This window comes from Cervus elaphus, chromosome 33 (assembly GCF_910594005.1).
Source record: "Cervus elaphus chromosome 33, mCerEla1.1, whole genome shotgun sequence".
Classification (NCBI taxonomy): domain Eukaryota; kingdom Metazoa; phylum Chordata; class Mammalia; order Artiodactyla; family Cervidae; genus Cervus; species Cervus elaphus.
Genome location: NC_057847.1, coordinates 32,162,277 through 32,173,629, shown reverse-complemented (window position 1 = coordinate 32,173,629; position 11,353 = coordinate 32,162,277). Strand labels below are relative to the sequence as shown.

Here is an 11,353-nt window from a genome sequence, read left to right as displayed (position 1 = left end):
ACTCAGCAGTAGCCACAGGACTGGAAAAGGTCAGTTTCCATTCCAATCCCCAAAAAAAGGCAATGTCAAAGGATGTTGAAACTACTGCACAATTGCATTCATCTCACATGCTAGTAAAATAATCCTCAAAATTCTCCAAGCCAGGCTTCAGCAATACGTGAACCATGAACTTCCAGATGTTTAAGCTGGTTTTAGAAAAGGAAGAGGAACCAGAGATCAAATTGCCAACATTCATTGGATCATCAAAAAAGCCAGAGAGTTCCAGAAAAACATCTACTTCTACTTTATTGACTATGCCAAAGCCTTTGACTGTGTGGATCACAACAAATTCCCATCAAGAGATGGGAATACCAGACCACTTTACCTGCCTCCTGAGATATCTGTATGCAGGTCAAGAAGCAACAGTTAGAACTGGACATGGAACAACAGACTGGTTCCAAATCGGGAAAAGAATATGTCATGGCTCTATATTGTCACCTTGCTTATTTAACTTACATGCAGAGTATATCATGCTAGATGACGGGCTGGATGAAGCACAAGCTGGAATCAAGATTGCTGGGAGAAATATCAATAACCTCAGATATGCAGATGACGCCACCGTTATGGCAGAAAGTAAAGAGGAACTGAGAAGCCACTTGATGAAAGTGAAAGAGGAGAGTGAAAAACTTGGCTTAAAACTCAGCATTCAGAAAACTAAGATCATGGCATCTGGTCCCATCACTTCATGGGAAATAGATGGGGAAACAGTGGAAACAGTGACAGACTTTATTTTCTTCAGTTCTAAAATCACGGCAGATGTTGACTGAAGCCATAAAATTAAAAGTCTCTTGCTCCTTGGAAGAAAAGTTAGGACCAACCTAGATAGCATATTAAAAAGCAGAGGTGTTACTTTACCAACAAAGGTCTTTCTAGTCAAAGCTATGATTTTTCCAGTAGTCATGTATGGATGTGAGAGTTGAACTATAAAGAAAACTGAGCGCTGAAGAATTTATGCTTTTCAACTGTGGTGTTGGAGAAGACTCTTGAGAGTCCCTTGGGCTGCAAGGAGATCCAACCAGTCCATCCTAAAGGAGATCAGCCCTGGGTGTTCATTGGAAGGACTGATGTTAAAGCTGAAACTCCAATACTTTGGCCACCTGATGTGAAGAACTGACTCATTGGAAAAGACCCTGAGGCTGGGAAAGATTGAAGGTGGGAGGAGAAGGGAGTGACAGAGGATGAGATGGTTGGATAGCATCACCAACTCGATGGACATGAGTTTGAGTAATTCTGGGAGTTGGTGAAGGACAGGGAAGCCTGGCGTGCTGCAGTCCATAGGGTCTGAAAGAGTCGGACACAACTGCTGAGTGGCTGAACTGAACTGAACAAGGTGATCCCTCTCAAAGCATATCATCCAGCATACAAAACAGTGATTGGATAGAATGTGTAGATTAAGGTCAGGATAAATAACATATCCCAAATGATCCAAACATATGAAATCAACAAAATTGAATCTAATTTCCAATACTGCTGATAATTAACTTTTGTCTTTGAAGGAGTTCCTTAACTTCACTGACCCTCAGTTTCCTATAATGAAGTTGTGATAATACCAAAAATCTTGGTGTTGTTGTGACAATAAAAGAAAATATATGTAAATCACTCTGATACAATTCTTTTTCATAAAGTCTATATTTATTAAGGGAAAATTAAAGAAAAAAAGATTCATTGCTTTTCTTGGAAATTTGTACTATTAATGAACAAGAAAAGAAAGTGAGCCAAGTGAATTCCCAGAGAGTGTCTATACTTTTTGTCAAGGATAATAGTCTTCAACCAACAAATGGTGCCAGGAAAAGTAGAATAAGGGAATAAATTCAAGATAACTGATGACCTAGTAAAGAAGCACATAGCATTTTGAAATCTCCTAATCGATACATTTTATATCAAGTCACCAAGAACAATACAATTGTGTATACATAAGTGAACCTAAGCTCATACATCAATTTCCCCTCAGAAGGAGGTCTTTAGCAGGAGTATGACTTTAAATATGTCAGTGGTTCTTTTCTGTTAAATATTCTTTATCACTCACTTAGATGAAACATATATTGCGGTTTGTGAAGAGAAAGCTATGGTAAATGGGAGAAGCATGCGGGACTAATGGGATGACGCCATTACCATTCACTTAGGCATACATTTTTAAAAAATAAGAGAATGTGATGTGGCTTGTCAGTAACAAATGCAAAAAAAAAGGCTTAAATTTTAATGAAAGGTAGTTATATGATTCAACAATAACATATGTCTACAGAAAATCTCATGAACACTTTTTGATATTCAATATAAAATATCCAAACCAAACCTTTCTATTTTTTATTCACCTGTCTTCCAGATTATTAATCTTGTCTTTCACTGTCTCCTATCTGGTGTTAAACTATCCCTCAAGTTCTTAATTTCTGATATTGTATTTTCAACACTGGAATGTCCATTTCATTGTTACTTTGTAATTTTAATTTTATTGCAATATTCTCAATATTTTTATATACATCCTATGATATTTCCTATATGGTTCAGATGGTAAAGCATCTGCCTACAATGCGGGAGACCCAGGTTCGATCCCTGGGTCGGGAAGATCCCCTGGAGAAGGATATGGCAACCCACTCCAGTATTCTTGCCTGGAAAATCCCAGGGACTGAGGAGCCTGGTAGGCTACAGTCCATGGGGTCGTAGAGTCGGATACGACTGAGCGACTTCACTTCACTCACTTAAATATATAAATCATGATTGTTTTAATGTCCTTATCGTCTAATTAACCACCTATTAATATCTGCTTTTTTCCCCTATGTATGTAGAGACAATGTTCTGTCTCTTCGCGTGCCAAGTACTTTTTTTTAGTTGAAAGTCAAGCATTGCGTTTTCAAAAAACAAAGGTATACAAACCTCCAGATGATATACTTTCATCAGAGAGGTCAGCCTCTCCTCTGCTAGGCAGACGGAGCTGAGGAAGTTGAGAGGCTGACTACTTCAAGTTCTTATTGAGAATCTGTCAGATCCTATCTCTGCCCTACTTTTCAGAGGTCTTCAGCTTGGATATGTGGTGACACGCCCTGTGAAGCTTCTGAGTTTGGTAAACTGTGGAGGAGAGGCCGGCTCTCGTTAAGTCATTCAAGTCACTAATTTTATCACCCTGTGCCTAAACAGGGCCCTCCTTTGCTGTTTCATCTGTCTTCCATCTTCTAGGGGCTGAGGCAGGATCCTCACTCAGCTCCAGTCCAGTCTGCACTATCAAGCACCCCCAGAGACAAAGCAGTTATTGAAGATTATTTAAAAGTCAATTCCCCTTTCCTCTGAAGACTTTGAGCTGTCTCCTGTCCTCCTGGTAGATCATGAAAATGTAGGCTATTCCACTTTTCTGTGTTTGGGCTTATGCCTAGAGCCTGCTGTCCTGTGAAATTTTGAAACTTAGCCAATATCTTGAGGTGCAAAATAAATCTGATGTCCTGCTCCTCTCCAGTTTTGCTATCCCAGTCCCATGCAACTGCCAAAACTCTTGTTGTTCTTTTGTCCCCCAGCCTCAGTGTTCTTCCTGAGTTGAGCCTGAATTGTCAGCTTCATCTGCATCCAGAAATGAAAAATAACCTCCAGGGACAGCCTCAGATTCTTAGCTCACATTTGAAAAATCATATTTCTTGAAAGGTACTCCATCTAGTCCTTATTGTTTGGCTGATCCTTGATGCCTTTAATATACTTTTTTTTGTAATGGATTCAACTTTTCTAATTGTTCTCAATGGGAACATTGCATGCTGTTGCTCAGTCATGTCCAACTCTCTGTGACCCTTATGGACTGTAGCCCACCAGGCTTCTCTGTCCATTGGATTTTACAGGCATGAATACAGGAGTGGGTGGCCATTTCCATCTCCAGGGGATCTTCACAACCTCCACTCAGCTATCACACAATCCCACAAAAGTGTTTTGAAAAAGAGCAGAGAAAAGAGATGAGATTCCATATATAGAAGTATTTATGCTATTGCATCAGGAGGAAAAGGAGTCAGAGGACTACCATATTATGGTATGGAGGTCGAAGAGAAAATCGAAAAGGGTACATAGACAAAGGAGCTTAAAAAAATTCAGGAGACAAAACAAAATCCAACTGAAGATCCATCAGAGTTTCTAGAAAGAATTTATCAAGCTTTTAGGTTCAGCTCCAGTTCAGTTCAGTTCAGTGGCTCAGTCATGTCCGACTCTTTGTGACTCCATGCACTGCAGTATGCCAGGCTTCCCTGTCCATCACCAACTCCCAGAGCTTACTCAAACTCATGTCCATTGAGTTGGTGATGCCATCCAACAATCTCATCCTCTGTCATCCCTTTCTCCTCCCACCTTCAATCTTTCCCACCATCAGGGGCTTTTCCAATGGGTCAGCTCTTCATATCAGGTAGCCAAAGTATTGGAGCTTCAGCTTCAGCATCAGTCCTTCCAATGAATGTTCAGGAATGATTTCCTTTAGGATAAATTGGTGTGATCTCCTTGCAGCCCAAGGGATTCTCAAGAGTCTTCTCCAGCACCACAGTTCAAAAGCATCAATTCTTCAGCCCTCAGCTTTCTTTATGGTCCTACTCTCACAACCATATGGAAAAACCATAGCCTTCACTAGATGGACATTTGTTGGCAAAGTAATGTCTCTGCTTTTTAATATGCTGTGTAGGTTGGTCATAACTTTTCTTCCAAGGGGTAAACATCTTTTAATTTCATGGCTGCAGTCACCATCTGTAGTGATTTTGAAACCCAAGAAAATAAAGTCTGTCACTGTTTCCACTGTTTCCCCATCTATTTCCCATGAAGTGATGGGGCCAGATGTCATGATCTTGGTCTTTTGAATGTTGAGTTTTAAGCCAACTTTTTCACTTTCCTCTTTCACTTTCATCAAGAGGTTCCTCAGTTCCTCTTTGCTTTCTGCCATAAGGGTGGTGTCATCTGCATATCTGAGGTTATTGATATTTCTCCCGGCAATCTAGATTCCAACTTGTGCTTCATCCAGCCTGGCATTTCACATGATATACTCTGCATATAAGTTAAATAAACAAGGTGACAATATACAATCTTGATGTTCTCCTTTCCCAACTTGGAACCAGTCCATTGTTCCATGTCCAGTTCTAACTGTTGCTTCTTGACTTGCATATAGATTTCTCAGGAGGCAGGTAAGGTGTTCTGGTATTTCCAACTCTTGAATAATTTTCCACAGTTCATTGTGATCCACAGCATGCTTGTAGGTGCTACATGCAAACAGACCTGGACGTCCCTGAGAATGTAATGATGATAAATATGACTCTCATCAGGCAAAGTGCCCCAGAGATTTAAAAATTGTAGAAGTCAGATTGTGTTGAAACAAATCCTCCTCAACTAGTAAGTGTTATTTCAAAAGTATTCAATAACAGGCAACAATGACAGAAGCAAGGAGATGCAAAACCAAATTCAGCTTTTCTGGTAGCCACATTGAAAGCAAGTAACCTAAAGGAAGGCTTCCCAGGTGAATCAGTGGTGAAGAACCCACCTGCTAATGCAGATGATGCAGGTTTGATCTCTAGGTCAGGAAGATCCCCTAGAGAAGGCATATGGCAACCCACTCCAGTGTTCTTGCCTGGAGAATCCCATGGACAGAGGAGCCTAGAGGGCTACAGTCCTTTGGATTGCAAAACAGTCGGGCATGACTTAGCAATTAAACAACAACAACAAACACTAGAAAATATGAAAAAAAATATTTTTGTGTGTGTATTTAAATCAAATATATTTCTTTCCTGGAAGGGCCAAAAGCTGGAAGTTTGAAGAAATATTATCTTGAATGAAACTTACAGAAACGAGTGAAGAAACCTATCACTACAATGGAATGAGAAAGCAGGCAGCTTTGAGTAAGAAGAGAAAATACAAAACTACAAATCCTGTCTTGGAGTAACTGACAATATTTTGAAAGACTAAAACCATGATAAGCATCATTAGCTTCTATATTCAAATTCAAAAGTAAAGATTACTACACTTACCTTGTAGGTCAATCTCCTCATGACTTAAATAAACTGTTGGGATTATAGATCTAGTGCCATTTTCTTAACCATATAGGAAGATAAAGTCATAAGAATAATAATAATAATTTTTAAATAAATAGTTTTCCTAGATTTAGACTTTCATGCATATTGTATATTGTTGTCATGTAGTTGCTAAGTTGTGTGCAACTGTTTTGCGACCCCGTGGACTGTAGCCCACCAGGCTGCTCTATCCATGGGATTTTCTATACAAGAATACTGGATGGGTTGCCATTTCCTATTCCAGGGGATCTTCCCAACCTAGGGGTTGGACCCGCATGTCCTGCATTGGTAGGCAAATTCTTTATCACTGAGCCATTAAGGAAGCTCCTGAATATTATACACACACACACACACACACACAGTCATTTAATCTTCACAACCACCATTTAAAGTAGGTAAACTGAGTTCCATTTAGTTATAGAGAAGTAAAGAGAAATTATTTGCCAAACTCAGACTTATTGCCAAATTCAGACTTAAACTGAAGAAAGTAGGGAAAACCACTAGACCATTCAGGTATGACCTAAATCAAATCCCTTACGACTATACAGGGGAAGTGAGAAATAGATTTAAAGGATTAGATCTGATAGACAGAGAGCCTGATTAACTGTGGACAGAGGTTTGTGACATTGTACAGGAGACAGGGACCAAGACCATTCCAGTGGAAAAGAAATGCAAAAAGGCAAAATGGTTGTCTGAGGAGGCCTTACAAATAGCTGTGAAAAGAGAAGTGAAAAGCAAAGAGAAAAGGTAAAATATTCCCATTTGAATGCAGAGTTCCAAAGAATAGCCAGGAGAGATAAGAAAGCCTTCCTCAGCTATCAGTGCAAAGAAATAGAGGAAAACAACAGAATGGGAAAGACTAGAGATCTCTTCAAGAAAATTAGACGTACCAAGGGAACATTTCATGCAAAAATGGGCTCAATAAAGGGCAGAAATGGTAGGAACCTAACAGAAGCAGAAGATATTAAGAAGAGGTGGCAAGAATACACAGAAGAACTGTACAAAAAAGATCTTCCTGACCCAGATAATCACAATGGTGTAATCACTCACCTAGAATCAGACATCCTGGAATGTAAAGTCAAGTGGGCCTTGGAAAGCATCACAATGAACAAAGCTAGTAGAGGTGATGGAATTCCAGTTGAGCTATTTCAAATCCTGAAAGATGATGCTGTGAAAGTGCTGCACTCAATATGCCAGCAAATTTGGAAAACTCAGCAGTGGCCACAGGACTGGAAAAGGTCAGTTTTCATTCCAATCCCTAAGAAAGGCAATTCCAAAGAAAGCTCAGACTACCACACAGTTGCACTCATCTCACATGCTAGTAAAGTAATCCTCAAAATTCTCCAAGCCAGGTTTCAGCAATACGTGAACCGTGAACTTCCAGATGTTCAAGCTGGTTTTAGAAAAGGCAGAGGAACCAGAGATCAAATTGCCAACATCTGCTGGATCATCGAAAAAGCAAGAGAGTTCCAGAAAAACATCTATTTCTGCTTTATTGACTATGCCAAAGCCTTTGACTGTGTAGATCACAACAAACTGTGGAAAATTCTGAAAGAGATGGGAATACCAGACCACCTGACTTCCCTCTTGAGAAACTTGTATGCAGGTCAGGAAGCAACAGTTAGAACTAGACATGGACCAACAGACTGGTTCCAAATAGGAAAAGGAGTACATCAAGGCTGTATATTGTCACCCTGCTTACTTAATTTATATGCAGAGTACATCATGAGAAATCCTGGGCTGGAAGAAGCACAAGCTGGAATCAAGACTGCCAGGAGAAATATCAATAACCTCAGATATGTACATGACACCACCCTTATGGCAGAAAGTGAAGAGGAACTAAAAAGTCTCTTGATAAAAGTGAAAGAGGAGAGTGAAAAAGTTGACTTAAAGCTTAACATTCAGAAAACTAAGATCATGGCATCTGGTCCCATTACTTCATGGGAAATAGATGGGGAGACAGTGGAAACAGTGGCTGACTTTATTTTTGGGGGGCTCCAAAATCACTGCAGATGGTGATTGCAGCCATGAAATTAAAAGATGCTTACTCCTTGGAAGGAAAGTTATGACCAACCTAGATAGCATATTGAAAAGCAAAAACATTACTTTGCCAACAAAGGTCCGTCTGGTCAAGGCTATGATTTTTCCAGTGGTCATGTATGGATGTGAGAGTTGGATGGTGAAGAAAGCTGAGCACTGAAGAATTGATGGTGTTGGAGAAGACTCTTGAGAGTCCCTTGGACTGTGAGGAGATCCAACCAGTCCACCCTAAAGGAGATCAGTCCTGGGTGTTCATTGGAAGGACTGATGCTGAAGCTGAAACTCCAGCACTTTGGCCACCTGATGTGAAGAACTGACTCATTGGAAAAGACCCTGATGCTGGGAGGGATTGGGGGCAGGAGGAGAAGGGGATGACAGAGGATGAGATGGTGGGATGACATCACTGACTCGATGGACATGGGTTTGAGTAGACTCTGGGAGTTGATGATGGACAGGGAGGCCTGGAGTGCTTCAGTCCATAGGGTCACAAGGAGTCGGACATGACTGAGAGACTGAACTGAAACTGAAACTTTGAATGATCATGTGTGTCTAGTAGCTCCCACACTACGCAGCACAACTCTAAAATAATTAGGTTGTATTGGCTCCTGGCCCTGAAAAATCTGTGGGGTTACAAGAACACTGTATCAGAAGCTTTTTCTTAGAATTAATCAGTTGGAATATCACTCCTTGACCTATTTTTAATAGAAAGTACATGTTTATGGAATATTGTATATGGGAAAATGTAATGTGTATACTAGTCTTTATTAGTAAATAATATGAATAGCTTACTTTTAAGCATTTGTATGAAATAAACAATATGTAAGTCAAGTGATTTCTTTAAGTCAAAGGGTGATTTTTCTCTTTATTTGGGCTTCCTGTGAGGCCATTATTGTATACAGTAAATCTATTAGAGGCAAATAATAGAAGAGAGGAAAGATAGAGGATGTTGCTTGTTTTATGTTTATTTAGAAGGTATTAGATGTTTGCATTATGGAGCTAAATTGCAATTCTAGGCGATTCTCCTACTTCCCTCTGGGTCAGGTCTCCAGGCTGTGCTGAGTAAGGAGAGTGGCAGCAAAAGACACTTAATATGATTCTTTCAGGAGCATGAGAGGTGACTCCTTTCCCTGGCCTGCTGTTCCTTCTGCCAAGTGCCCTTTATTCTCTCTAGAATGCCTTATCACTCCTTCCTCTCTCATTTTTTTAAACAAGAGAGCACTTCCTCACTTAGAAATATACCACAGCGGTGTTTTGCTTTGTATGTGAATCCTCAAAAAGCAAACTAATATTTTCAATACCTAAGAGCTGTTTGTAAATAAAAACAGTGTCTCTGCTTCCTGAGAACCCAAATTCCATCATCATCAATTAGAACATTTCCTCTATGCTTTATTTTCAGATTCTTCACTCTTAAAAGGTTGAAATTATTAAAATAAATGAAACTAATGCAAGGACTGTCAGTCCTTTGCCTCGTTGGTGCTGGTTATTTTTTAGGCTTTGTTCGGAAGTGGAGAGTTGGCTCGATGGTCCTGGCTGCCAGGAGGTTTGATTGATTGCACACGTGTTAATGCCGTGCATACGTTACTGAGGGACTACCGGCAGAGCGCCCTCAGACACACGTCTGAAAAGAGTAGTTGACTCAGGCCACACCTAGACAGAGCTCAGTTCCTAAAAATAGGTGCTAAGTTACATCCTTTAGACGCAGGGCTAAAATAAATTCAGCCGTCCCATCTACTCGCTTGATAGACCCTTCAGTGGAGCTGGCCTCCACTCCACGCCTGCTTTCAGGGGACTGGGAAATTTGCTGTACAAAGGAGGAAACTAGTCTGTGAAGACCTGTAAAGATATATGACATTTCCACGAACTTGGGGTTAAGTCTAAATATTACAGAAGGTATGTGCTACGTCGTCATTGATAAACGTCTCCTTCCATAGCTGTAATATGTTCTTAGTGATTGCTTAAGATCAATGAAGACCACAGGTCAAACTGTACTTGCTAGCAGAGGAAATATTCAGTCAGAGTTTGTTTTTATGACAATATTTAGCATTACTTCAGATTATTACATTTAGGGCTTCATCTATTAATCTCTTTACAGATTAATAGTAAGCCCTTTTTTATTTTTAGTATTAAAGAATAATGAGCCAAATTTGATAAACAGACATGAGTGGAAGTTATACTTCAGTTTATAGCTAAAAGGGGAAACTGAAAAAATTAGTTCATCTTTTATGAGCATAAATTGATAATCTATACAATGAACATGTTTAAAACTAAACTATATTTCTTAAAATTTGCTCAGGGAAAAAGAGAACTTAAAATATTCTCAACTGTTGCAGCTTACTCAGAGAGATGTACGAAATGTATTCTTTATTGAGCCTTAGTTTGATTTTGTACATCTTGCCCCAGCCACAGTCTCTTCTCCTCTGGGAGTATTACTGGAGTAAGGATTAAAGAATCAGGTTCTTACATGTTTTCCAGAATTAAGAAAAGCACAGCCAGTCGGATCTGCCAGCCCTAATTATAGTAACTACAAACTTAAAGAGAGAAGACAGATTTTACTTTAAAAGTAGCATGCCCTATATACTGTTTCAAATGAATTTTTTCTGTCTTCATTTGCCTGTGAACACCTTAATTTGGTCCTGTTGTGCCTTAAATGTTTAGAATGTTAGAGACTAAAGTGATTTGGAAGAGACATTATAACAGATTCTCTTAAATTAAGACACCAACTAAAAGCAAGGACACTTTAAGATTACATAATACAGGGTTTAAATTTAGCCAGCTGGTGCTGAACTGAAAGATATTTTATTTTTATCAGAGCTCTATTTGGTCACTGACAAGTTGGTGGTTGTTTGAATTATTTTAAAATTTTATGTACAGAGTGCCAAAGGACGAGTGAAATATTTACCTCAGCTATCATCAGAGCCATGAATTTTAATATGAAAAAGCATCTGTTTTGAGTTTTAGAAGTTATTACCATTGAGTTTTAGAAGCAAAAATACTAGATCAAAAATGGGAAAGTCTTGAACTCTATGCTTAAGTATTTCTCTACTTCTCTGCCTAATCTTTGACTCTTTTACCTTTTTTACTGTTAATATATAAACAAACAACTAGACCTATTTTTTTAAGTCAGTCAGCATTTCAAATGTCTACAATATTGCAAAGTGGCAGCTATGTGGAGAAAATGTAGTCTGGAGTTTGGCATGAGTGTTTCTGCATGAAGTACTGGGCATCTTTGATAAAACTTCCTGCAACCATCTGAAAAATAAAAAGAG

At 39.3% G+C, this 11,353-nt stretch overlaps 1 protein-coding gene across 2 annotated transcripts in view; it reads left to right on the top strand.

The window, feature by feature from the left end:
* Positions 1-9,807: 9,807 nt before the first annotated feature.
* XIRP2 (xin actin binding repeat containing 2) overlaps positions 9,808-11,353 on the top strand; it is a 73,949-nt gene continuing 72,403 nt past the window's right edge. For both annotated transcript variants that reach the window (XM_043894486.1, XM_043894485.1), the window contains exon 1: positions 9,808-9,977. The gene's annotated coding sequence lies outside the window, so the exon portion shown is untranslated. The remainder of the gene's footprint in view (positions 9,978-11,353) is intronic.